Source organism: Lepidochelys kempii, chromosome 1 (assembly GCF_965140285.1).
Source record: "Lepidochelys kempii isolate rLepKem1 chromosome 1, rLepKem1.hap1, whole genome shotgun sequence".
NCBI classification, from domain to species: Eukaryota; Metazoa; Chordata; order Testudines; family Cheloniidae; genus Lepidochelys; species Lepidochelys kempii.
In genome coordinates, this window is record NC_136380.1 from 271,049,017 (window position 1) to 271,075,264 (window position 26,248).

Here is a 26,248-nt window from a genome sequence, read left to right on the forward strand (position 1 = left end):
AAAACAATCCTTTCCCTTTTCACTTCATTATCAATGTATCTTTCCCCTTCTATAATTTCCTTTTTAAAACGTTTGTTTTTTCTCTCCAAAATTTTTTCTTAAAGATTATTTTTATGTCTGACCTGATCACTTCTCCAAATATAGGTGATTAGTATTTCAGAGACAGAGCTGGGTGACAGAGTTAATCAGAGGTTAGAAGGACAAGGTGGGTGAGGTAATATCTTTTATTGGACCAACATCTGTTGGTGAGAGCTTTTGAGCTTATATACCTTCACCGACTCAAAGCAGTACCAGACCCTGCCAGAACAACAGATGCAAAACCTGCAGACATACCTCTGCTACTGCAATGATCAACACTCTCCACAACACACCTGTCAAGTTCCGTGGTCCTACATATGCCTACTACAACATGTGGTGTACCTCATCCATTGCACTAAATACCGCAATAGGAACCCTGTAGGTGAAACCAGACAATCACTACTCTTTAGAATGAACTCACTCAGGAAAATGAGAAAAGGTTGTCACTTTCCTTGCATCCGATGAAGTGAGCTGTAGCTCACGAAAGCTTATGCTCAAATAAATCGGTTAGTCTCTAAGGTGCCACAAGTACTTTTTGCGAATACAGACTAACACGGCTGTTACTCTGAAAACTTTCCAAATGCAGCTGAGTTGAGAAACCAGACAAAGGAACAAGATGGTGACTGACTAGTCTCTGTATTCAGATGATACTTGTATTTGGAGGTTCTATTTGGAAATACTGAGATTCAGAGGAACTTATAATGGAATCAACAGGTGTAATGTGAACCTGTCTTTCAGTATTTAAGAGCTGCGGCTAGCTGTTGGTTAAAGCCAGCCTCTTCAACTGTTGGACACGGCTGAAGACCTAGTGTCTTCTTCTTCCAAGTTACCTATGCAGTCTGCTGCGCAGTGATGTGAGAGGAACTAAATTTGGTCTTAGGAAGAGAAGACTGCATGGCAGGACGGGTAGAAAAATAAATAGGTTTTATACAGTGCTTTTCATCCGTGGGCCTCAAAGCACCTTACAAGGGAGACAAATATCAGCCACTAATACTAATGTTGTCATTACTACTGCTGGCTTTAGTTTTTTTGTTAGGGACGGCGGCAGAGGAGAGTGAATTTGGGAAGCAAAGCTGACATAAGGGCAGAAGCAATGGAGATGGTGCTACCTCTTTGAAGGGTGAAAACGGAGAAGGTGAGTCATATTTGGCAGGCATAACTCCTAGCTCTCTAGCTCAAACAAAAACAATAGTCTTTCCAAACATGGAGAGCCAGAAGGTTAAAAGTTCACCTTTTTTGTACCCATACGTTTTAGAGTCAAATAAAAGCAGATGTCTTTGACCGATATTCATTTGTAAGTGCAAATGATTATTTGGAAGTCTAAAGCCATTTCATCTTGGTTAGGATCTATAAGAATTACTGTAATACAAATAATGTAATGAGGTACTTAGATCCCTCAAACTAAACTGTTCTTTCATTTTTTTATGCTGCCCTTCTAAAGTCTGAGCTGAAAATTAGATCCCTTGGAATAATATTAAATACATTCAAAACTAAGCCCAGCAGCCAACTGTATCAGCTGAGCAATACCAGTAACACCAGTGATTAGAAACAAAAATAGTCTTAGATACTGCTTTATTTACTGTTTTCTGTTGAGATGTATGTACATTTCTGACTGTTTTGGCATGTGACATCTTTGTCTAAGGTGAGGACAGCTACTAAGGATAACAGCTTGGTTCTCTCTTTGAGCTTCTTCCCATTTCTGTGGGGAATCAACAAGAATAAAAACCTATTCAGAAGTTCTCCTGACAGTTTACATAATGCTTGTTGCCTTGTAATAATGAGAGAATCTGTTGTAAACCTCTCCTTGCCCCCAGGAAGCAATCTCAATGGCTGCAAAATGGTTCAGGCACACACTTGATAATTTAAATACTGTCACTGAGTGGCTGGTTTGCCCTTGTGAGACTTCAAAATGTCTCAATAACTTCTACATCTAACCCTATTTTTTTGGTAATATGTATTGCCAGATATCTGGCAGACTTTGATTCAGCTAGGCAAATATAATTGACATAGATATTTAGCAAACGTATTAGTTATCCCATCTCCAATAATCTCTCAAAATTACTCAGTCTTGAAAGGTTTCAGAGTAACAGCCGTGTTAGTCTGTATTCGCAAAAAGAAAAGGAGTACTTGTGGCACCTTAGAGACTAACCAATTTATTTGAGCATAAGGTTTCGTGAGCTACAGCTCACTTCATCGGATGCATACTGTGGAAACTGCAGAAGACATTATATACACAGAGACCATGAAACAATACCTCCTCCCACCCGACTCTCCGGCTGGTAATAGCTTATCTAAAGTGATCACTCTCCTTACAATGTGTATGATAATCAAGGTGGGCCATTTCCAGCACAAATAACAGCCGTGTTAGTCTGTATTCGCAAAAAGAAAAGGAGTACTTGTGGCACCTTAGAGACTAACCAATTTATTTGAGCATAAGCTTTCGTGAGCTACAGCTCACTTCATCGGATGCATACTGTGGAAAATACAGAAGATGTTTGTTTTTATACACACAAATCATGAAAAAATGGGTGTTTATCACTACAAAAGGTTTTCTCTCTCCCCACCCCATTCTCCTGCCGGTAATAGCTTATGCAGTTTCCATCCCACCATCAACCTCAGCCTGGTCCAGTCCACACAAGAGATCCACTTCCTGGACACTACAGTGCTAATAAACGATGGTCACATAAACACCACCCTATACTGGAAACCTACTGACCGCTATTCCTACCTACATGCCTCCAGCTTTCACCCTGACCACACCACACGATCCATCGTCTACAGCCAAGCTCTGCGATACAACCGCATTTGCTCCAACCCCTCAGACAGAGACAAAAACCTACAAGATCTCTATCAAGCATTCTTACAACTACAATACCCACCTGCAGAAGTGAAGAAACAGATTGATAGAGCCAGAAGAGTTCCCAGAAGTCACCTACTACAGGACAAGGCCTAACAAAGAAAATAACAGAATGCCACTAGCCATCACCTTCAGCCCCCAACTAAAACCTCTCCAACGCATCATCAAGAATCTACGACCTATCCTGAAGGATGACCCAACACTCTCACAAATCTTGGGAGACAGGCCAGTCCTTGCCTACAGACAGCCCCCCAACCTGAAGTGAATACTCACCAGCAACCACATACCACACAACAGAACCACTAACCCAGGAACCTATCCTTGCAACAAAGCCCGTTGCCAACTGTGCCCACATATCTATTCAGGGGACACCATCACAGGGCCTAATAACATCAGCCACACTATCAGAGGCTTGTTCACCTGCACATCTACCAATGTGATATATGCCATCATGTGCCAGCAATGCCCCTCTGCTATGTACATTGGTCAAACTGGACAGTCTCTACATAAAAGAATAAATGGACACAAATCAGATGTCAAGAATTATAACATTCATAAACCAGTCAGAGAACACTTCAATCTCTCTGGTCACGCGATTACAGACATGAGAGTTGCAATATTACAACAGAAAAACTTCAAATCCAGACTCCAGCGAGAGACTGCTGAATTGGAATTCATTTGCAAATTGGATACAATTAACTTAGGCTTGAATAGAGACTGGGAGTGGCTAAGTCATTATGCAAGGTAACCTATTTCCCCTTGTTTTCCTAACCCTCCGCCCCTCTTCCTCAGACGTTCTTGTTAAACCCTGGATTTGTGCTGGAAATGGCCCACCTTGATTATCATACACATTGTAAGGAGAGTGATCACTTTAGATAAGCTATTACCAACAGGAGAGTGGGTTTGTTTGGGGGGGAGAGAAACCTGGATTTGTGCTGGAAATGGCGCACCTTGATTATCATACACATTGTAAGGAGAGTGATCACTTTAGATAAGCTATTACCAGCAGGAGAGTGGGGTGGGGGGAGAGAAAAACTTTTGTAGTGATAAACACCCATTTTTTCATGATTTGTGTGTATAAAACCAAACATCTTCTGTATTTTCCACAGTATGCATAGATGAAGTGAGCTGTAGCTCACGAAAGCTTATGCTCAAATAAATTGGTTAGTCTCTAAGGTGCCACAAGAACTCCTTTTCTTTTTTCAGTCTTGAAAGTAGCATGATGGTTAGAACCATGGGAGCAGAGCTGGGCCAATACCAAATGCTTCTGAATTCCACACTAAACATCCACAAACTGAACAGACTAGAGAGATGTACTTTGCTCATGACAGTGTACGGTAGAAAAGAGGTTTTGTTCCATCAGTTAACTGAGTCATTTCTATAATGCTATACAAAAAGACAACTGGGAATTATGAGTATTGGGTTGTTTGTCCTCTTAGACATGGTGATGATGCACAAAGTCCTACCTGTCTGATTTAGATCTGCTTACCTTATAGTTTAAGCATAGGTTGGACTGTGACAATTTTCAGAAAGCTCTTTTCCATTGTATTTCAAGGGGCCAAGATCGTGAAGCATTTAAACCTTTAACTTAATTTGTGCTCCTAGTGACTATAATAATAAAAACAATTACAGCAAGTAACCCTAAACAATAACTAATTTGGGTGTCCTTTGGCAGAAAACTGATTAAATGCCCTGCATTTTACATCAAGACATTACCAAACACTCAATTAGAAATGTTTTTAAATACGCTTCCCAGGCTATTGCTATACTCTAACCAGAGTGTCAAAACACCTCTGCATTAGGAATAGCACCTGGAGTGGCAGGGCATTTCCCTGATCCGTGACCCTATTGAAAGGTTGCTCTAAGTTCTTCCAGCCAGACCAGTTCCCTAAGGGTTGCTTCACTGACCAGGGACTGTTGGATCACATTATACTCCGGCTACTCCCAGAAATGCCCTTTATGCTGGCTTTTCACCACCTTGGGATTCCTCTTAGTTCAGGGCAATTCTCTATTCCCTTTGTGTCACCGGACCAACACAAAAACAGTGGGAATCTGACCTACTAAATAAATGCAAAGTGCCGGATACACCATTGGTATTCAAGAATGTACAAGAATTTCTTCACCCTTTATGGGGCAGATTCTGTCAGTGCCTTTGGGGATAGAAAACTAAACACTTTTTATTCCCTGAAAGCAGGTGCTCCTCCTCAAATTTTACAAAGGATCTGAGGTATTACAAACCCATCACACTTGCAGAATTTGGCTTCACAATGACAATATATGTAGGTAATGCTACATTTACATGCTCATTAGCGGTTTAAAAACAATACTTTGCACTTGTACAAAAATATAGTGGAAGAGAATTAATGATGTGTAACAACCTTGGTAAGAGATTTTTCTTTGTGTTACTGACAACTTGACAGGATCAGCTGTTTTCATTTATCAATGTCCATTTTAATAGATTCAGTTACAGGATTGTGGGTATATTTTAATTACAGTTTAATTAGTTACTGGTTTTGATATTTATATCTGAGGTTCACCTGTTTACAATTCCAGCAAGAGAATTCTGATCTATAAGTTTCATTGCTGTCAAACTTTCCCCAGTTAATTTCATAACTTGAAACTGCTAAATTTTGGCAAAATATCTAATACCTGGTGATGTTGATGCTTGTGAATCTGTTCCAAAATTTCTTGTCAGGTTTTGCTCAAAGTTAGTCATGTTAGTACAAACATGGCAGACCTAAACAAATTTCATGGCAACAAATAACCAAAAAGTCCTCGCACAGCAATTACGAATTGTAATTCAATTCATTACAAAACCAAGAAAATAGAAAGCAAGTGTAGACTAGGCACAGAGGGGAATGCATAACTGGCCATCTCACTTGTACTGAGGCAGAATATCTGCTTTATTGAAACGCATATAACTAAACAAAAGAGAAATTCTCCACACCATTCTTTGTTTTTAGCAATGCAATAAAAGCCCCTCTCTTTCTTAATATTTTTATTTCCCCCCTACAATCGGTAGAGTGAGAATCTACCATAGCACCATGAAACTCAGAAAGGGTACTGCTGAAACCCTGGTTCCCATGCCAATCCTGTTTATAATCTCTTTTGGTCTGTTTTTGAGATAACTGAAAAATAATTTTATTAATCATTTGGGGTAAATTTTAAGCTCACTAATGTAAATGGCAAAATTCCCACTCATTTCAATGAGACTTGAATTTCATCCTGGGTTTATGATGTCTGAGTACTTCATATTGCTCACACCAGTGTCTTTGATCAGACAGGATGAACTGGTTACACTTTATGCTCAAATAAATTGGTTAGTCTCTAAGGTGCCACAAGTACTCCTTTTCTTTTTGGTTACCCTTTGGTTAACTCTCAACAGGCTTTTGTTATTGGCGTTACAGTACTGCCAGGGTTACTACTGTGCCAAGTTACTACTTCACAAAGAGACTAGCCTAAGGTTATCTACCATACAAGGCCTCTCACATGTGACAAAAAGAAAAGGAGTACTTGTGGCTTTTCTTTTTTCTTTTCTTTTTGCGAATACAGACTAACACGGCTGTTACTCTGAAACCTCACATGTGACAGGAGCCTAGAGGCAGCCGACAGCAGTTGAAAGCTAATTTGACTTCACACTATTAAAACTGTCATCCTGACTTCACTGGGCAATAGTGCCTTCTGTCGTGAGAGCTGCAGAGAGCAGAAATTACCTTACCAATCATCGGTCCTCTCTCACCCGCTAACACTGCAAGCAATCCTACAGCATCTGCCAAAATTTAGACAGCCACTGTCAGCTTAAAATTCACACTTCAGTCAAATTTTTACCTGCTGTTGTTATAAGTAACAGCTAGGATGACTGACTGAGATCAGAAAAAAACTGTTTACTTTTGGCATTTGACAACATTTTGATTTATGAAAGGGAAACAGGAAAAATGACTATTTAAAATTAGGCCCCAATCTTGCAAACTGTCTGGTCAGGCAGACCCCTATTGACTTCTGTAGATAGAATTTTTCCAGAAACCTTCTCTTCCTTTGCCTGCAAAGAAAACCTGGCAATTTTCCAGGCTAAAACAAACTTTAAAGGGTTTATAATGGGAGCAGGTTGCAGCCTTAAGTAGGAGAAGCAATTTCCCCTTTGCAAAATTTAGTGATGTGGTAGTGTCTATTTCTCTCCCCCATCCCTAAACACTCTCTAATCTGATTTGAGGAGCCATGAAGGACACTTCTTAAGGAAGGGGAGAAGAGAGGGCAGAGGAAGGGTACATATGTCATACCGTATCTCCAAACTCATTACATCTTGTCATGTGCAACAACTACACAACATAAAACATGGTGGGTGGGGGTAACTGGAACAGAGATAAGAAGAACATGTTACAGTTCTGTAACATCCACAACTCACCCATCTTCAAATCACTCCTCAAACCACTCATCTGCCATGATACCTATGTAAACTTGACATTGATTAGGCTACTGGTGCTAAGACCACTGCTATCATGCTGACCAATATTAATTCCTCCTACGGCCCCATCTGTATTAATCTGTTGTCTCTTGTCTTACACTTAACCCGTAAGCTTTTGGGGGCAGGGACCATCTTTTTGTTCTGTTTGTGCAATACCTAGCACAAAAGGGTCCTGATCTATGACTAGGACTTCTGGGCACTACAGTACTACTAATAAGGTAACAAACTCTTATCCTGTGTAGATTGAGCACAGAGGGGGATGCATAATATACTGACCAGCTCACTTTTACTGAGGCAGAATATCTGCTTTACTGAAACACATATAACTAAATAAAAGAAAAATTCTCCACACCATTCTTTGTTTTTAGCAATGCAATAAAAGCTCTTCTCTTTCTTAATATTTTTATTTCCCCCTGTGATGGAGTGTAACAACCCTGCACCAGTACAACAGGGATTAACGTAGGGATCAGCAACCTTTGGCCCGCGGCCTGCCAGAGGAAGCCGCTCGCTGACCCAAGCCAATGGGAACTGCGGGAAGCGGCATGAGCTGAGGGATGTGCTGGCTGCTGCTTCCCGCAGCCCCCATTGGCCTGGACTGGCAAGCCGTGGCCAGTGGGAGCTGCGAGCGGCCGAACCTGCGGATGCTGCATAAACAAACCGTCCCGGCCTGCCAGCGGCTTTCCCTGACGGGCTGCATGCCAAAGGTTGCTGATCCCTGGATTAACCCTTCTCTCTTGCCCCCTCAGCTCTGTTGGGTATGCTCCAACTGGAGCCAGGATATAAAAGGCAGCAGAGTGGCTCAGTCTGGGCTGACCATCGGTGAGGAAGGAGGTGTGCTGCTGACTCCTGGGGAAGGACTGCCTGCACTCCAGGATGCGAAGGCCAGCCAACGAGAGATGGACCCCTACGCTCAGGCTCAAGACGCCACGCAGAGGGGAAAGACTGTGGAGACCCGGAGACAGTGGACTGCTGAGCATCAGGTAGGAAGTGACCCTGGAAGACAGGCTTGGTAGGATCCCCGCCGAGCAGGTGGCGGGCAATCCCACCACCTACAGGGCCCTGGGTTGAGACCCAGTGAAGAGGTAGGGCCCAGGTCCCCCTATCCTGGCCACCACCCACCACAGGGTGGTGGTCCAGCTCCCTAGTACTATTGACTCTGGCCGCTAGGCTGCACTGCCCCAGCAGGAGGGGCCATTACTGACTCCAGCCATCAGGCCGCACTGCCCTGACCTCAAGGGTCATCTGACTAAGGCCACAGGGCCATGCAGCCCCGAGACCGGGGACAACCCTACAGATGCAAGTGTGGGGCCATAACGACCCCCACCCCTGCGCCCCAAAGGGTGATGGATGTATCAACCCCGCGACACCCCCCTACAATCAGTAGAGTGAGAATCTCCATACCTACACAGACTCGGCAGAAGTGCTACAAAGCTATTAAAAATCTCTTTGCCTCAGAAGTTTATTATTAATACTAAAACAGCTTGGTTTGTAGCCCAGCCAACACGCTGTACATCCTAATCTGCCCTGGCTTTTGACGTTCAGAGAATGATTAACCTGTAGCTTGTATGGTTTTCCTCATGAATGCACTCTGCTGGAGTTACATGTGTAAGTACAGCTTCAGTACGTATTAGTCAAATGTACAAACATTTGCTAAGTGCAGCATTCTGCTTTCCAAAAAAAATTGTGGAGGTCAGACTACTACAGTTCTTGGGGCTCTAGACTACATCAGACCTATGCACAAAAGTCCCCTTGATATTCATGGGAGTTGGATCTAGGGCTGTACATGCCCCTTAGTTATAAAATAGTTGGGCAATAAGGTACAGCAGACCATGTGAGAGCACTAATTAATACACTTACTATTGCTTATATGACACCCGTCCTCTTGGCTGACATACAGCGGGGTTTGAACTGGAGACCTCCAGAAATAAAAGCAAGAACTGCTATAGCTTTAGCTCAGGAGCCAAGACTCAATAGCTAGGGGGAAGTAGCAACTCATGTCTTCTGTGGATCAGCACAGATATGTAACACACAGTTGCCAGTGAGTTACATTTAGCTGGGCATTACGAAAAGTAGAGTGACACCCATTCACCCAAAGTGCACATAAAAGGTCTTCTGTGGTGCCTCCACCACATAAATATTGCCTTAATGGGAAATGTGGCATCTCTGTGTTTCTCAGAATCAGGCCCGACAGGCATACTACCTCTAGGCCCAACATTTTAGATATTTGTTGGTTTTATTACACTGCCATGTTTACAGAAGTTTTCATAAAGGGTTGTTTTTAGATTTCAAAAACAACAATTTTTACTTCATGTAAAATGTCTCTGTGCTGCACTGATGGGAACTCAGACATCGTTCACTGAATGAAAGGGTGAAAAAACCATAACGTCTATTTACGTTCAGTTTGGATAATGACGTACATGGTAACACAGTAGTTTTGTAAAAAAAAATTTAAAACCTAAGTATTGGGACTATAGTTAGTATAAATAATATAAAATAGTATAAAAGAGAGAGAGCTGGGGGCGAGGGGACAGGTTAGCTTGGAGGGCGTGGAGACCTTTATTTTTAGGGCATGAATTAATTGCCCGTTAATCTGAAGCTGTTACCATTTAATGGCTTAAGTACTTGAAATTAGTTGGTGGTTCCAGTCAAGTCTCCAGTTGACAGGTATCTACAGCAAAAATAACACCATGACCAACACATTAATTAGCAATCTCAACAGGAGCCAAAGAATGACTGGTTATAGAAACTTAAAATTCAGTCTCATGCCTAGATGTTGATCCCTCCATGGCAGGTTGAGACACACTGGTAGGGCATTATGGGGTCTTCCTGTGGTCAAGAAATGAACTACTTTGGTTTCCAGTGCTGTCAAGTTGATACTCCACATGAACAGTCTGAGGGCTTAATTCCCCACTGCATTGCACTGTGTGGGGTTCTGTATACCAGAGGAAAATGAGTATGTATGGCTCCCAAATAAGAAATATGGCATCTTACACCCTCATGTGTTGATGTAAAGGATCAACAAGGTAAGGCAGTGCAGAATCAAGCCTTTAGTATTTATATGGCCTTCCATTTCTATAGGAAAATAAAGATATATTTATATATCTTTATATATAAAGATTTTCATATAAATGATAGATGCTAATATTTAAAGTTCATGTTGGCTTCTGGACTGAATCCAGTAACTTTTATTGGCATTATAAACATCACACTAGATTGCAGACACTTATATACTGAATGTGTATTAGCACAAAGGGAGCCCTGACCCCATATTTCCTAGGGCTCACTGTTAGTCAGGCCTTCTCTCTTCCAGAGGTCAGTGATCATATCCATGTTAACAAAATTAAAGGAAATTATAAAAACCAAGGACATAATCTATTTCTAAAAATACCAGGAGAGGCAAGGGGAAAGGGGAACACAACTCCCCTCTTTTGTTTTTAGCAGACAGCATTTCTCCTCTACTTCCCATTCTCTAGCTTGATGGGGAGTGCTTGTTTCCTAGATCAAGACTGGTGAAGGGAAGATACTCCTGAAAGTGGAATTTTAAATGGAAGCAGCAAAAGCTCTTGGGGCCTAGCTGAGAAATTTCTGGGCCTCAGTCTTCCCACCAATATGTGGAGAAGCAGAAGCACTTGACAAAAGAGGTGTGTCATCTGGGAGAAGACTATCCATCTCCTACTCTGAGGAAGAGATGGTTCTCCATGTCAGAATTGGAGAGAACAAGGAGGGAGACCACACCACTATCTGTGCCCTCTGTTCACCGGCAGAAGGAAAGAAGTAGAGACGTTCCCTTCCTCCGCTAGCCTCTGAAAGGAACAAGAATCTTTTATAATACTGTAGTACAGCCTTGCATGTCAGTCTAAAGCAAGGCTGTAAAAGAAAACAAAGATGTGTCACCTAGCAAAAAAACCCTATGTTCAACTCTGTATGTTTCATATCCATACAGACACTGCCTTGTGTTTACTGCTTCATAGCCCAACAGCTGTTATACAAGCAGTTAGTACCAACTAGCTAGCTACAGCCACCAAAGACTTGCAATAATCAACATGGGCAACTGCAGTACTCCTTAGTAGAGCTGAGAGAATGATTGACTTTTCAGTTCAGTGGCTATACCACAAATGGCCAAAAATTTTGTTTCTGGTCAACCTAAAAAACAAAAGAATTAAAAATGAGTTTTCAGATGTATTACTCTTTTTAATTTTTAATATCTAGCTAAATTCTAAAAGAATTGTTTGTAAACAAAGTCAAAACATTTTGTATAGAAAATGTCAAAATATTTTGACTTTTTTTTTTTTTAATTTATTTTTGGCTGAAATTATCTGCCAAATTGGACCTGAATTTGTGGCATTGAGGTTGACCCAAAACTGAATTTTTTGGCGAATAAACTATTTGTCAACAAAAATTTTGCCCAGCTCTACTCCTTAGCAAAGGGATCCCGAAGGTCTTTGTTTTATGCAAAACATTTGCCTTGGCAGGCAGACAAAATACTGCCAGGAGCTGACTTTGGAAGTTAGAGGTAGGCCTGCAAAACACCTTTTTATGGCCACCAAAGGTAACTGAGTTCTGCCTAGTAGGATAACCAGGACCAGCTGTAGCATTCTGAGAAGGGTCTGCAAGAAGATATTTTGTAACTAGCTCATATTTTTTGAAGTGAAGAGGGAAACATTGGGCCTACAGGGAAGGTGGAGCCCAGCTGCTTGTGCGAGTGTCTAGGAGTAGCTGCCAAGATCCTAAAATAAAAAAACCAATGGAGAAGTCTCTAAATTAAACTGGCATTTGGGCATTGTTAGGTACCTGGTCATGGAAGGGCTTTGTGCACATCCTAGTGAATTTTAGGTTATTTTTGGTCTTTTATTACCACCAATTATTTAACTTTAGAAACAAGAGATGCCAGCTATAGTGTAAGTACTCAAAATAGCCCTCTGCCTAAAAGCTGTAATCTTACTCATTGCCTTCTACCATTTCCCTATTCCCTTTCCTCATTCCATATCTGACCTATCTAATCATTGCCATCTCTTTTCTCAAGTCTGTCTACAGTTTTTATTTTTTAATTCCTTCCTTCATATTCACCTCATTTTCTGTTGTTTACCCCCTTGTTCTTCTACATCATATTGGCTTTGCCTTTACTCTCCTTCTGTTCTCTAACTTATGCTCCTCCTTCTCTTCTATCACCCTGGCTCTTGACAGTCCATAACAATTCTTATTTTTTCCTTTCTTTCTAATAAATAATTTTTATACTCCACTAGGCAGACATTATCTAATCGTCAAAATAGCCCTGTGGAGTAGACATGTTCTATCCCACTTTCTAGAAACTAAAGGAAAAAGCCTATATGATTTAACCAGGGCTAAAAAGCAGGAGTCAGTGGCAGACTGGGAATTAGAACACAGCAGTCCCTTAACTAGCTCCAGCACTAACCCATGCTGCATCTCATATTGCTGAACTGTTCCTCCTTGAACAGGAAACCCTGGATGCCCCATCATCTCAGGCATCGGCTCTTACAGCAGGATTATTTGGCTATTTGGACTCTCTCCTCAGACCCTACGCTACCAGCACTCCTAGCTATCTTCAAGACACCACCGACTTCCTGAGTAAACTACAATGCATTGGTGATCTTCCTAAAAACACCATCCTGGCCACCGTGGATGTAGAAGCTCTTTACACCAATATTCCACATGGGGATGGACTACAAGCTGTCAGGAACAGTATCCCTGAAGAGGCCACGGCACACCAGGTGGCTGAGCTTTGTGACTTTGTCCTCACCCACAGCCATTTCAGATTTGGGGATGACTTATACCTTCAAGTCAATGGCACTGCTATGGGTACCCTCATGGCCCCACAGTTTGCCAACATTTTTATGGCTGAATTAGAGCAACGCTTCCTCAGCTTTCATCCCCTAGCGCCCCTCCTTTACTTGCGCTACACTGACGACATCTTCATCATATGGACCCATGGGAAGGAGGCCCTTGAAGAATTCCACCTGGATTTCAAAAATTTCCACCCCACCATCAACCTCAGCCTGGACCAGTCCACACAAGAGATCCACTTGCTGGACACTACAGTGCAAATAAGTGATGGTCACATAAACACCACCCTGTACTGGAAACCTACTGACCGCTATACTTACCTACATTCCTCCAGCTTCCATCCAGAACACATCACACAATCCATTTTCTATAGCCAAGCCCTAAGATACAACCGAATTTGCTCCAATTCCTCAGACCGAGACAAACACCTACAATACCCACCTGGGAAAGTGAGGAAACAGATTGACAGAGTGAGACAGGTACCCAGAAATCACCTACTACAGGACAGGCCCAACAAGGAAAATAACAGAACGCCACTGGCCATCATGTACAGCCCCCAGCTAAAACCTCTCCAGCACATTATCAATGATCTGCAACCTATCCTGGAAAATGATCCCTCACTCTCACAGACCTTGGGAGGCAGGCCATCCTCTCTTACAGACACCCTCCCCAACCTGAAGCAAATACTCACCAGCAACTACACACCACACCACAGAAACACCAACGCAGGATCCAATCCCTGTGGCAAACCTCATTGCCTACTCGGTCCCCATATCTTCTCTAGCGACCCCGTCAGAGGACCCAACCACATCAGCCACACCATCAGAGGCTTATTCACCTGCATGTCTACTAATGTGATATATGCCATCATGTGCCAACAATGCCCCTCTGCCATGTACATTGGCCAAACCGGAAAGTTCCTATGTAAAAGAATAAATGGACACAAATCGGACATCAGGAATGGTAACATACAAAAGCCAGTAGGAGAACACTTCAATCTTCCTGGACATTCTATAACAGATTTAAAAGTAGCTATACTTGAACAAAAACTTCAGAAACAGACTTCAGAGAGAAATAGCAGAACTAAAATTAATTTGCAAATTTAACACCATTATTTTGGGCTTGAATAGGGACCGGGAGTGACTGGCTCATTGCAAAGCAGCTTTGTCTCTCCTGGAATTGACACCTCCTCATCTATTATTGGGAGTGGACTACATCCACCCTGATCGAATTGGCCCTGTTAACACTAGATCTCCACTTGTGAGGTAACTCCCTTCCCTTTATGTGTCATTATATAATGCCTACATCTGTAATGTTCACTCCATGCATCTGAAGAAGTGGTGTTTTACCCACCAAAACTTATGCCCAAATAAATCTGTTTGTCTTTAAGGTGCCACCAGACTCCTTGTTGTTCCTCCTTGTGGCCACATTAGCTGCAGGCAGCTGGCCATCAACCAAAAGGGAGCTTGTGACAGTCTTAGTGCTTTCAGAGCAGCCTTGTTGGCAGCCTCTCACAGTTGTGAACTGGTCTGTAGGCTTTCTGGAAGTGGAGGGACCCAGGACTATGTTTCACAGGCCTCCAAAACCCAGCACTATGCAACTAGAGGGTGGGAGTGGGAAGAACATAACTAACACATGGCTTTTTAAAGGAAAAATCACTAACTAACTTTGAACATTACTGATTGACTTACATTTCTAATGAAAAGGGCAAGATACATCTCCCCCTTCTCCCTCTATATCCTCCCCCCACACAATAAAAGTTGAAGATTAGTTTTGGTACTTGTAGAGTCCCCAACATCAGGAACATAGTTGTGGGCTTGGTGATCCCTACAGGCTTGCTGTGATAACATACTTCTATCAGCAGTGTTGCTGTGCTGCCTAATTCCATGGTATCCAAGCACTCTGATTTATTTGATCATGTATGCTCTGGTTCAGATGAAATGTGTATGGAAGAGGTAAGTGGGAGTAATGACACATGAAGGGCCTTGTAGAAAACTTTTAGCAGTTGTCACTCCGGTAAGACTCCATTTTTAGTTGAATGAGTAACTGTTGCATTTCTGATAGCATGAGGCTTAAACATAAATATGATCTGTGGCAGCCTGTCACATAACTGAAAAGACTCAGCCATGAGCGGTGTGTGAGTAAACTGGGCAGAGATGAGGTGGCCTGGCTGTAAACAAGATCGTGGTATTGGAATATCTTCTCATTGGTGATTTGTTGTAGCCAGATATGGGTTAAAGCATGAAGTAAGACATGTATTTGGGTCATCCCTGTCAGTCAGGATGGTCAGCTATACTGGTTTCCATGAGATCTGGTATTGGGCCTTTTAGAGTAATAGGATATTCCTGGGGGAGTGTGAATCAGCCAAGGTTCCTCTATTGGCTCTCGAAAGTTCAATGCATATGGCTGCAGGAATGCTGTAGCATTAAAAGGGACATCAGTTTAGCTGATTTGCAAAGAACTGAAGAAATGTGTGGTACCAGTGAAATACTAGGGGAAATTATGCAGCGCACTTCAGCACCAGCAAATTTTTGAATGATTGGAACAACAGAAGTGGCAGTCTGCATCCATTCTTTATACTTAGTTTTGTAGGTGCTAAGTTAAAGTAGGTAACATTACTTTTTAAAAACAGCCTTCAATGCTGTTGCTTTGTGTGTGAGCCTTGCAGCTAGAAAGTGACTGGATCCTGCTTATGAGGGCTTTGCTAGGTAAAGATGAGGCAGTATAGTCCTAGATAGTACTGCTTCCCAGGCTATCCTTCCCTACTGGGCACGTGTGTTGTGAGTTATTTTCTCCCACATGTAGTAGCTTGCCTCTTTCCAAGCTGAATCGTTATTCTCTGCTAATATTTCCAATCTTGCTCTGATAGGCCTCTGTACATTGCAATAGCCAATGAAAAGGGCTATTGATGTCTTTCCAGAAGGAACCTGACTCTGTGCTGCTGGTCTGCTGCAGCTTCAGGGCTAATCAGAAAATGGGCAGCTAATTAGAATATAAAGAGAACAGGACAAGCGCTTTCCCAACCAACCAGAGGTAGGTAATTGGGGTAAAGCAAGGAGGAAGCCATGTTCTTTTGGCCAGCAGTGGAAGGAGAGAGTCAAGCAGTTATAATGTAAAGAGGGAGAGTCCAGGAATTCAGCCTGAGGGGTGAGAAGAGAAGGAGACTTGAGTGAGGCCTATACAAGGAGCCTTTCATCTAGTCAGAAAGGGCCCAAGAAAAGCAGCAGGTTTGGGAGCTGCAGAACCATCTCTAGGGGAACCAGTTGATAATCAGGGAGCTGGATTAGGACTCAGGATGGCTAAGTGAGCTCAAAGAAGGGAAACTTCATTGCAGGGGCTGGAACCAGGAAAATTCCTGAGGTTTGGAAGTGCTTGAAAGTGCAAGAGTTTGGACTTAAAGTGGTGGGGCCAAATTCTTTGCTGGAGTAATTTCATTGACTTCAGTGGAGTTATACCACGAGAAAATTTGGCTTGTAGTGTCCTATGTTAATTTTGAAGAGCCTGTTGCAACCTTTCTGGCTTGCAGTACATGTGAGGTTATGTAACATAGCAATGGGAAACTGCTGTAAGCTTCAGCCTCCCAATCTGGTCTGCTTCCGGAACCATCATCAACAACACCAACAGCTACTCCGTAATCAGATGTCCAACTGGTGTGGATGATGATCCTCAGGTCCAGTTTGCAGGAGAGACTGCGTGAAAGTTATGTGAGGCCCAGACAGGAGGAGGAATGACCACCAAATTGAGAAGACACTTCTAAGAGAAACCCTAAAGACTTAAGAAGTTAACAGTTCTTCAAAGGAAGTATTTTTTTATCCCAAAGGGTGCTCCCTTCCAGTGGAGTGCATAGAACTTCACAACTGATGGCCTTGAAAGTAGAGTAGTCACTCGCTCACCACCATCCTGTAAGATGTCTCTGAAAGGAATAAGTAGAACCATTTAAAAAATCTGTCTGCCCCACCTCATGCAGTCAGCTCAGCAGCATCTCATGAGCAACAGGATGAAAAATCAAGTATTGGCAATGACACTTAGCCTCTCTTCATTGCTTCAAGCAGAACATTCATCACCTGAGATGAGTAATGCTGTTTCTAGATATGAAAACTGACTGGTTGGACTCCAACGAGTTGGAGGATAGCAGATGTTGAAGATGCCCTGTCACATCCTTCTCAATTACCTTTCCAGAAAGGGGTGGTTAATCACATGACTGGCTTACCTACTGTGAACAGATGAGCAAAACCTAATTCACAACATATAAGTGTTACCAGCAGCTTGGCCTCTTTCTGTAAATAAAGAGAAGGCATTCTACCATCATGAGGGCCTGGGTCCAACCCACAGGTGTTTTGAGCAGACCTTGCGGTATATCTAGAAACTCCAAGTGAGGCACTGAAAGTCAAACAGGGAAAGGAAATGTTGCTTACCCCAGCTCCGATGCTTCTACTATGGCTCCAGGAAGAACTGCTACAGATCTGATCAGTCTTATCTGCAACATAGATTGAAAGCTCTTCCATGTGAGAAACAGCAGACTCTGCCATTCTTTGGAAGCATTCTGGGTTGATGCCACCACTCAGAACAGTTCTGCAGGTTGGGATGTTACAGGTGCTGTGTCAAATGAGAAGGATCTCTTAGGGCCAAATTCTCAATCAAGACCTCCACGTTTGGGTGCTTCAGTTCTTGGATGACCAACCTGAAACTGATTTTTGAAAGATGCTGAGTACCTGCAGCTCCTCTTTGGTAGTGTGGGTTCTCAGCCCTTCCGAAAATCAAACCTATTGTATCTCAAGTTGGGCACCCACAATTTGAGATCATATTTGAAAACATGCACCTTGATCTGTAGAAGAGCCCCATTAGAGGAAGCAAGATCATCTTGTGTTGCAATAGGTCAGATTCAGTACTGGATCACCACTGGTGGTGATCTAATGTCCTCCCATGTCCCTTCATCTGTCATAGGTCATCTGTCATACCAAGGTGGCCTTTTGAGGGACAGTAGAAGGAAAGGAATCTGAGGCCAGAGTGCTGATAGATTGTTGTCTCCCACCTTATGTTTAGCGAGAGGTTTGTCCGTTTCCAGGAGACTTTGGTATCCAGCAAGATCCATTCAGCTTCTGCAGTAGGCCAACAGTGTTAGTCCTTCACTCTGGAATAACAAGAGGTCTGTGACTTCAGTGCAGCGGAGATGTTGACCAGGAAAAGGGCCCTACTTGGCAGGCAGTTTGCTTTGCTTTGTGTTGGTTGTTAATGAGGAGTCTAGATTTTTTTTTTTTAATAGAAGATGACGGATCTGGAGCTTCGTAACCATAGTTTTGGTACTTGACTTATTCCATATGGCCTCTTTATAATGGTGAAAGGAAAGCAAAGTGATTCAGCAGGGCTGTGTCATCCATAAACCAGAGATCTTGGGTAGCTGTTTGTGGAAATGTAAAGGGATTGTAACAAAGTGCATGAAAGGATCACTAGTTCTTGAACAGAACTACAGTAGCTATTCTTGGAGGTGGGGTTCTAGCTGACAAGGTAGATAAATTAATGTAGTCATAACTAGAATCAAAGGATTTGGAGAAGGATATGAAGAACAGGGAAATTCTCTTCTGTGTTCATGGAGAACTCTGAGGTGAGCCAGTTAAAGATGTGCAAGGGCTTCCTCAATGGAGATCAAAACATGGTAATCCAGGCAGGCGTGCTTGCAGCCTCTTAAACTGTTGCTCTTTGACTCCTTTGAAGATAGGGCAGAAAGATCTTTTTGCCCTACCTGGATGCTCAACCTCCATTTGAATTTAAATGTAATAAGAAAGCTATTAGGTGTAATTAGATTTTGATTTGGCTTCTTGTTTGCAACATTAGCAGTAAATGTACAGTATGAAAATATCATAGCTTTTGCCTTTTCATTTTTAAAAAGACGTACTGATTTCCTTGATTAGATAGCAAGAAATGCTCAATGTTGCAACATGTATATATTCAGCAGTGGCTGGGAGCATAGTAATAGATATGACAGCGGAGCCAATAATTATAAGATTGCAACTAAATCTGCTAAATTAGCTCTTTGAAAAGACATTCCAGCCAAATCTCTTATTTTGTTGTCTGTACCTTTGTAGTGTTATCTGGTCATTTCTAATGAGTTAGTATAATTCAATTTATAATTAATAATCTGTGTTCAACAGTTTAGAATAATGTCCTTCAGAAACTATAGTCTATTGTAATCTGATGTGTAGGATTCTCTAGAAAAATGATGGTAGCTGAAATGAGATTGACAAAAGAGCATGTTTTGTAACCACTTGGAATGTATGATTTGACTTTGCAGGCAGAAATTCACACTGCATCCTGTGTTAAATTGGGGAGGTAGGGGTTATGTTATGAAAAGAAAGCAAAATAAACTGCCAGCGACCATTATCTCTCCCCTATGGCAATGAGACATCATGAGAAAGGACCTTAAAATTATCAGATTTAGGCTTTCAGGTTTACCATTTCTAGCTATTAAATCAGTGAGTGTTGCCAGAACATAAATGTCCTACATGCAGAGAACCTATACAAAGTATAGTTAATGGAGTGATGTGGAAAGTGAAATAAAAGAAAATGCAAAATAACTTGTTGCTATAGCAGTATTAAGATTTTTGCCGGTGAAAATTAGACTTGCATGTTGGAATGAAGGGGATATCAGAAGTTCCAAAGGTAAACTTTGTTAGCTGTGATATACTGTCATTGGCTGAATCATTCACATAGGGTCAGCAGCATTGTCAAGCTTGCAACGGAATTCACAGAGGGAGTGATTTGTATGGGTGGGCATCTCATGGAAACTCTTCTGAGGGAGATTCTATAAATGTTGCAAATTTAAGTGTTAAAAATGGTCAGCTGTACTTTTAACTGCTAAATGTTCCAGGGCCTGAAGAAAAAAATAAATGGCTGTCTTTTCTGTGGGGTGCCCAAAATGTTCCTGGTGGAGAATCAGGAAAGCAGGCTGATGACTTTAAATGGGAAAGGAGTAGGGGAAACAGAGGATGCAGTATGGAGTGTCCCCTTCCTGATAGTTCTCCTACATAGTTCTTCTCAAAAAGCAGAGGCCGAAAAAGTGCCATTGCTGCAGATGCTGATGTAACAGGGGAGGTGGCAGCCAGAATTTACAGCAGTCGCATCTTCTTCCCAATAAACCAGATTCAGTCGGGACAACAGCTAATCTGCCTGGCTACTGAACAATGGAGTTCTTATTATGGTAATTTGCTCTCAGGAGCACTAGCTCATGATCTGCCCCTTTCTTTTACAAATATGCAGCTTATCTAGTTGCATGGCAAGAAATAGCTTGAGTCCCCCACTGCAGTAAATGATATTAATAGCTTGTGCTTGGGGGTGCACCAGCAATCATGTCTATGTATCAGATGAAATGCCTGCATCATCCTCAACCAGTAAAACAGCTAAAGGAAAAGTACAGTTGTTGCAAATGTACAGGCTTGAGTAGGCCTGGATTTTAAAAGTCAAATGGCAAGAAAAGAAATGAGCATTAGGTCAAGCATTCTTATAGCAGCAGTGGAGAGAAAATATTTAGGAAAGTTTTATGTAACAAGCTGTATATTCAGTTGATTGTCCGGAATTAAATACTAGCAGCCAATCATTTCTATAAACACTACATACTCCATTTTCTTAAGATAGTACATTGAAAAGGGGTAACTTCTTGGCATGAATGGGCAAAATACATGGACAAACATAATTAAGTTAAACTCTAGAGTCCAGTTCTTTATACTGCACTGGATTTGTAAACTATCATGCAACCATACAAAAGATTGAGAATGCCTCAAATAAACTAGAAGATATAGATTGTCATTCAGGCTTGAGTCCTGTAGTTGTGGAAGCAGCCCTTTTATCTTTGCAACCAGATGTGACCACTAATGAGTAAACACACAAAGTTCTGCTTGCTCTTTTTTCTATTTGAATATTATACTGGTGATTATATCACTAAGGGTAAGTGGATTATAGGGTCATTCAACTTGGTGCCTAATTACTAGATCCTAAAGGAACTTAAAATTTAGCATCTTCCCATTTCACAGCCAGAAGAGGTACAATTAAAACTGATTGATTGTGCACAATGTTGGTGGCAGGATGTGGAGGGGAAAAAGCTTCAGTAAACAAACTTATTAATAGAAATCTTATGACAAATGTCAACATAGAGGCAAACCTGATATTAAATGCATGTGTCAAGTTATCAAGGATTAAGCAAAACTTTTTATAGTACAAATGCTTAGTATCAAATTTTGAAGAAGAGTGGCATCTAATAATATCACTATTTAGCTCTTTAACTATTTCTTATCAAACATTTATAGACAACAAACAGGAAACAAAGTAAGTGAATTAAACTATTTGTGTATATATGTTGAGCTCAGTGGAGGAATGGCATTTACAAACACTTGAATTGAATATATTTGAGCAAAACTCTTGGTTTAGATCATGTTCTCTCTCACCTTCATCTGCTCAGTGTGCTGATCTCCCAGTGATATCAGTGGGAGTTCCACACATATGGAGAGCATAGAAAGGAATGATCCTGATCCTTCTCCCATTGAAGCCAATGGCAAAACTCCTGTTGTTTTCAGTAGTGCAGGATCAAGCCCTTAGTCTCTCTGTGCCTTAGTTCCCCATATCTAAAATGGGGACAATAAAGCTACCCAACCTCTCAGGGGTGCTGTGAGGATAAATACGACAAAGATGTTGAGACGCTTGGATACGACCATAATGGAGGTGGGAACCACAGAAGTATCATAGATCGATAAATGAACAATACCGTATTGTAGCTCTTTGACTTGTGTTTCTACATCCACGTCCATCCAAGGACGTCAAAGCACTTTACAAACATTCATGAATTCAACCTGTGAGGTAGGAGGTAGCTATTATTCATGTTTACAGATGAGGAACTGCAGAGGTTTCATTACTCGCCCAAGGTCACACAGCAAGTCTGTAGCTGAGCCAGGAATAAAAGCCAGCTCTCGTGATTCTGTCCTGTGCTTTAGTCACTCGACCAGTCCCCATTTTTGGAAAGAAGTGTGTGGATCTGAGAGGAAAGCTTTGTTCAAAGTCTACAGATTGGTTAATTCAGAATGTACATTTTGCCTCAGATTGCTTCATTCAAGTGACCTTTTCTTCCTTATCTATTAGTCTATCTAAACTTTGCTCTTTGTGAAAACATCATTATATCCAGTCAAAGCAGGACTATTGGAATTTCTGCAAGAGTCTCACAGATCTCTGACAAAGCAAAACTAAAACTTGTGCTAGAAGAGTACTAACAATCTGTGCAATGTCAATCTATTAACCTGTTTTTAAGACATGAAATAATGGACCAGATGCATTCCTGCTTGAACTCTACCGGCTTTGTGCTTGCCTCTATCAAAGGGGACAAACATTTCACTGAAAGGAGAGCTGGGTTGCACACATCAGTGGAGTTACCCTAGATGTGAATCTGGCATGCTGAGTTGCTTGTGATTAATAAATGGGGGTTGTCTTTTTCATAGGAGGCAAAAAACAGTGATGTTTTTAAAATGTTTTCGTATCCAACACATGTTCCTTTCTCTGTTTTGCGCACCTGCCAACTCTGGAAAGCTATAAATATAGATATTAGGGAAGAAAAACAGACACACCTTTTCAAATCTGTTGAAGTACACTGAAATACTCTGAAGTATAAGAGTGGAAAAATGGCAAATTCACTGCTAGAAAAACAGGGATACTCTCTCCTAATCAGGGTCAGTGAGCATGAATGTTCTCTTCCTGCCTGGGTGTGTCACAAACATAGATTTCTGGCCTAGGGCATGTCCCTTCTCTTTTCTGGGGCCCTCCCATTCTACATATATAATACACTGATACTGTTCCTCTTTCCAGATTATCTATTCAACAGCACACTTGTCTCCCTTGGAGTCTGCAAGTATGAATTATACAATGGCTTAGGCCCAGGGGCATTGGCTGGTGCAGGATTTTTTCAGATCACTCTTGATTGCACCCATATTCCACTTGCATTTAAGAACAAGGCATCACAGTGAATGGTAGGACTTTAGTAAGCTAAAATCTTGTGAGAACTGAGGGTCATGTTCAGCAGTGTTGGCAAGTCTGATTAAAAAAAGTTCACAGCAGTGCTCAACAGAAGGGAGACCTGCTGCAGCAGCATTTATACCTTGGCATGCTAGAGGTGGGGAAGGAGAGGTGCTGGATTGGGGCAGATCAGCACCAAATTGAAATGTAATACTTGAACCAGACAGTCACTTAAAACTGGATCAGCCTCAGATCAGCTATTCCAACCTTTTAAGAGTACTAGACAAAGGAGCACTGAAACTAGGGAAAGGCTGAAAGGATAAAGTATAAACATCAGGCCCAGTGTGATAATTAATCTGAATTCTGCTTGCTATGTGGAATAACAGCTGCACCAGAACTGCCGTCGTTATTCCTGACCTGGCACTCAGGAGGTGATGGCAGCTGGAGATCTTGCTTAATTTCTGACTAGTGTTTCTTCCGCTACTTAACAATTTTTCTTGATTTCTCAGATTAAGTAACTAACAGCCTCCTGCAGGTGTCTGTAGAATTTTAATATGACAATACTTGGCATTTAGTGTAATCTGTCTTCAGCATCATATAGATTCAATTAATTAATCCTCACAACACCCTGTAAGGTAAGCAATATTGGGCCAGATCCTTACTTGTGTCAGTGGAGCTGCACTGACTTACATTCAGCAGGGGTTCTCAAACTGTGGGTCAGGATCCCAAAGTGGGTCACGATCCCGTTTTAATGGGGTCACCAGGACTGGAGTTAGATTGCTGGGGCCGAAGCCAAAACCCGAACCCCACCACCTGGGGCCGAAGTCCGAGGGCTTCAGCACTGGGCGGTGAGGCGTGAGGCTCAGGCTATGGCTTGAGCCCTGGGCAGCAGGGTTCAGGTGTTTACAAGGCTCCCACCTGGGGCTGAAGCCCTTGGGCTTTGGCTTTGGCCCCCCTGTCTGGGGCAGTGAGGCTCGGGTTTTGGCTTTGCCGCAGCCCCTCCTCCCCAGGGCAGCGGGGCTCAGGTGGACTCATGCTTCGGTCCCCCCTCCTGGGGTCACACAGTAATTTTTGTTGTCAGAAGGGGGTTGCAGTGCAACGAAGCTTGCGAACCGCTGACAGCATATTATTTACATTTTGCAAATGGGGGAAAAATCAGACATGGCAAATCAATGCCAAAACTGGGATTATACCTTGGGAACTTTTAGCTTCTAGTCTTGAGCTCAGGCCATTAGCCCATGCTGCTTCAAACTCCTATGCATAAAGTCAATTTGCAGAACTTCACAGTTTAGTCATTCAGTATCTAATGGAGAACTTTTACAAGTGGTGATTTATTCACAACCACACCCACACCCCTGCAGTGATCTCTCAACACACACACATACACCCTCACCCTCTGCAGTGATCTCAATGTATTTGGTGGCTTTTTGGTTTTGTTTTATTTTAGAGAATAGATTTCTCTATTGATATCATTTTGATTTCCCCCTTACAGATTTGGATCTGAAGTGACCCATGACCCCCAGTGTCTATGCCTGGGAAGGACAGAGAGAACATAGTGGAGTAATGGAATCTTAATCATAACAGATAATTTATTATACAAACCAGAACATTCTCTGGGACAGATTCTCATATATATTCTCACACTGTACTGTACACCTCAAGGTCCTATTAAAATGACTGTACTTAGATTGTAAGCTCACTGGGGGAGGGACTGTCTTTTTTTGTTCTGTTTGTTTATCATCAGGCACAAAGGGGTGCTTGTCTATCACTAGGGCTCAGAGGTGCTATGATAATAGATATTATTTCTAATACTAATAATTAATAATGGATCCATTGGAGTAGTAAAGTATTGCTCAACATGAGTAACAGTGGTAGCATTTGGTCCTATGTGACCATGATGTGAAGTCCAAAGAGTGAAACTACTTTGAGCATATTAGGGAGAGCTGTCACTGAAGTTCAATGGCTGCTACGAATTCTATGACCCTGGAAAGAATAGTAGGATTGGATATAGGATGATAAATAGAGATTGAGAGAGACCTGATAAGGAATAACGATATCAATAGAAAGAAGTTACTCTAAACTTATGTGCTGACTGCTCATCTCAGAATTGTTATTTAGGACATTCAGTTTTACCGAATACCTTGACTAGATTTCTTTTCAAATGAGATCTTTATGCTTCTGCAAATTCAGAAATGCACTTCTATCCCGAACAAAGGAAAAGGCAAAAATGGGCCACTGCCGTGTAAGGTTACTCATGCCACATAGCTTGTAAGTGCTGAAAGAGTTTAATTGGGTAAGACAAATTTTGCTGTGATGGACCTGATGCTCACTTCCAAACGTGAAGTACTCCAACACTCTTAATCACATCGTGCCTCATTCTCTGAACCCTGTAACCAATGTTCCCTCTAATTTTTGACAGGCCGCATGTGCAAAAAATTTCTTCTGTGCAAATTTTTGTGCTTCTGTGCAAATTTTTGTGCTTGCAGTGTTTCGCTGTGTGCACAGGGTTTAGGATCTGTGTGCACGTGCACACTTGCACAGCTTAGAGGGAACAGTATCTGTACCCCAGTGGTTCTCAAACTTTTCTGTTGGTGACCCCTTTCAGATAGCAAGCCTCCGAGTGTGACCCCCCCTTAAAAATTAAAAACAGTTTTAAAATATATTGTGATAAAGTTCCTCCTCTACCTTGGTGGGACTTGCGCTTATTGGCGGATTTGCTCACCTTGGAGCTTCATGGCAGCCCTCAGCTTGGCCGTTTTTCTGAAACCACAGTCCAGGTCGACTCCTCCTGTGTCTGACCAGGAGTTGGGAGGATTTGGGGAGAACCCGGGCCTGCCCTCTACTCCGGGTTCCAGCCCAGGGCCCTGTGGAATGCAGCTATCTAGAGTGCCTTCTGGAACAGCTGTGCGACAGCTACAACTCCCTGGGCTACTTCCTCATGGCCTCCTCCCACACCTTCTTTATCCTCACCATAGGAGCTTCCTCCTGGTGTCTGATAATGCTTGTACTCCTCAGTCCTCCAACAGTCTGCGTTCTGACTCTCAGCTCCTAGTGCCTCTTGC

At 42.2% G+C, this 26,248-nt stretch overlaps 1 long non-coding RNA gene across 1 annotated transcript; it reads left to right on the top strand.

Moving 5' to 3' along the window:
* Nucleotides 1-1,129: 1,129 nt before the first annotated feature.
* On the top strand, nucleotides 1,130-24,745 carry LOC140906655 (uncharacterized). Its single transcript, XR_012157193.2, has 3 exons — nucleotides 1,130-1,213; nucleotides 8,144-8,377; nucleotides 24,679-24,745. It is a non-coding gene; the product is annotated as an uncharacterized LOC140906655 (long non-coding RNA).
* Nucleotides 24,746-26,248: the final 1,503 nt, after the last annotated feature.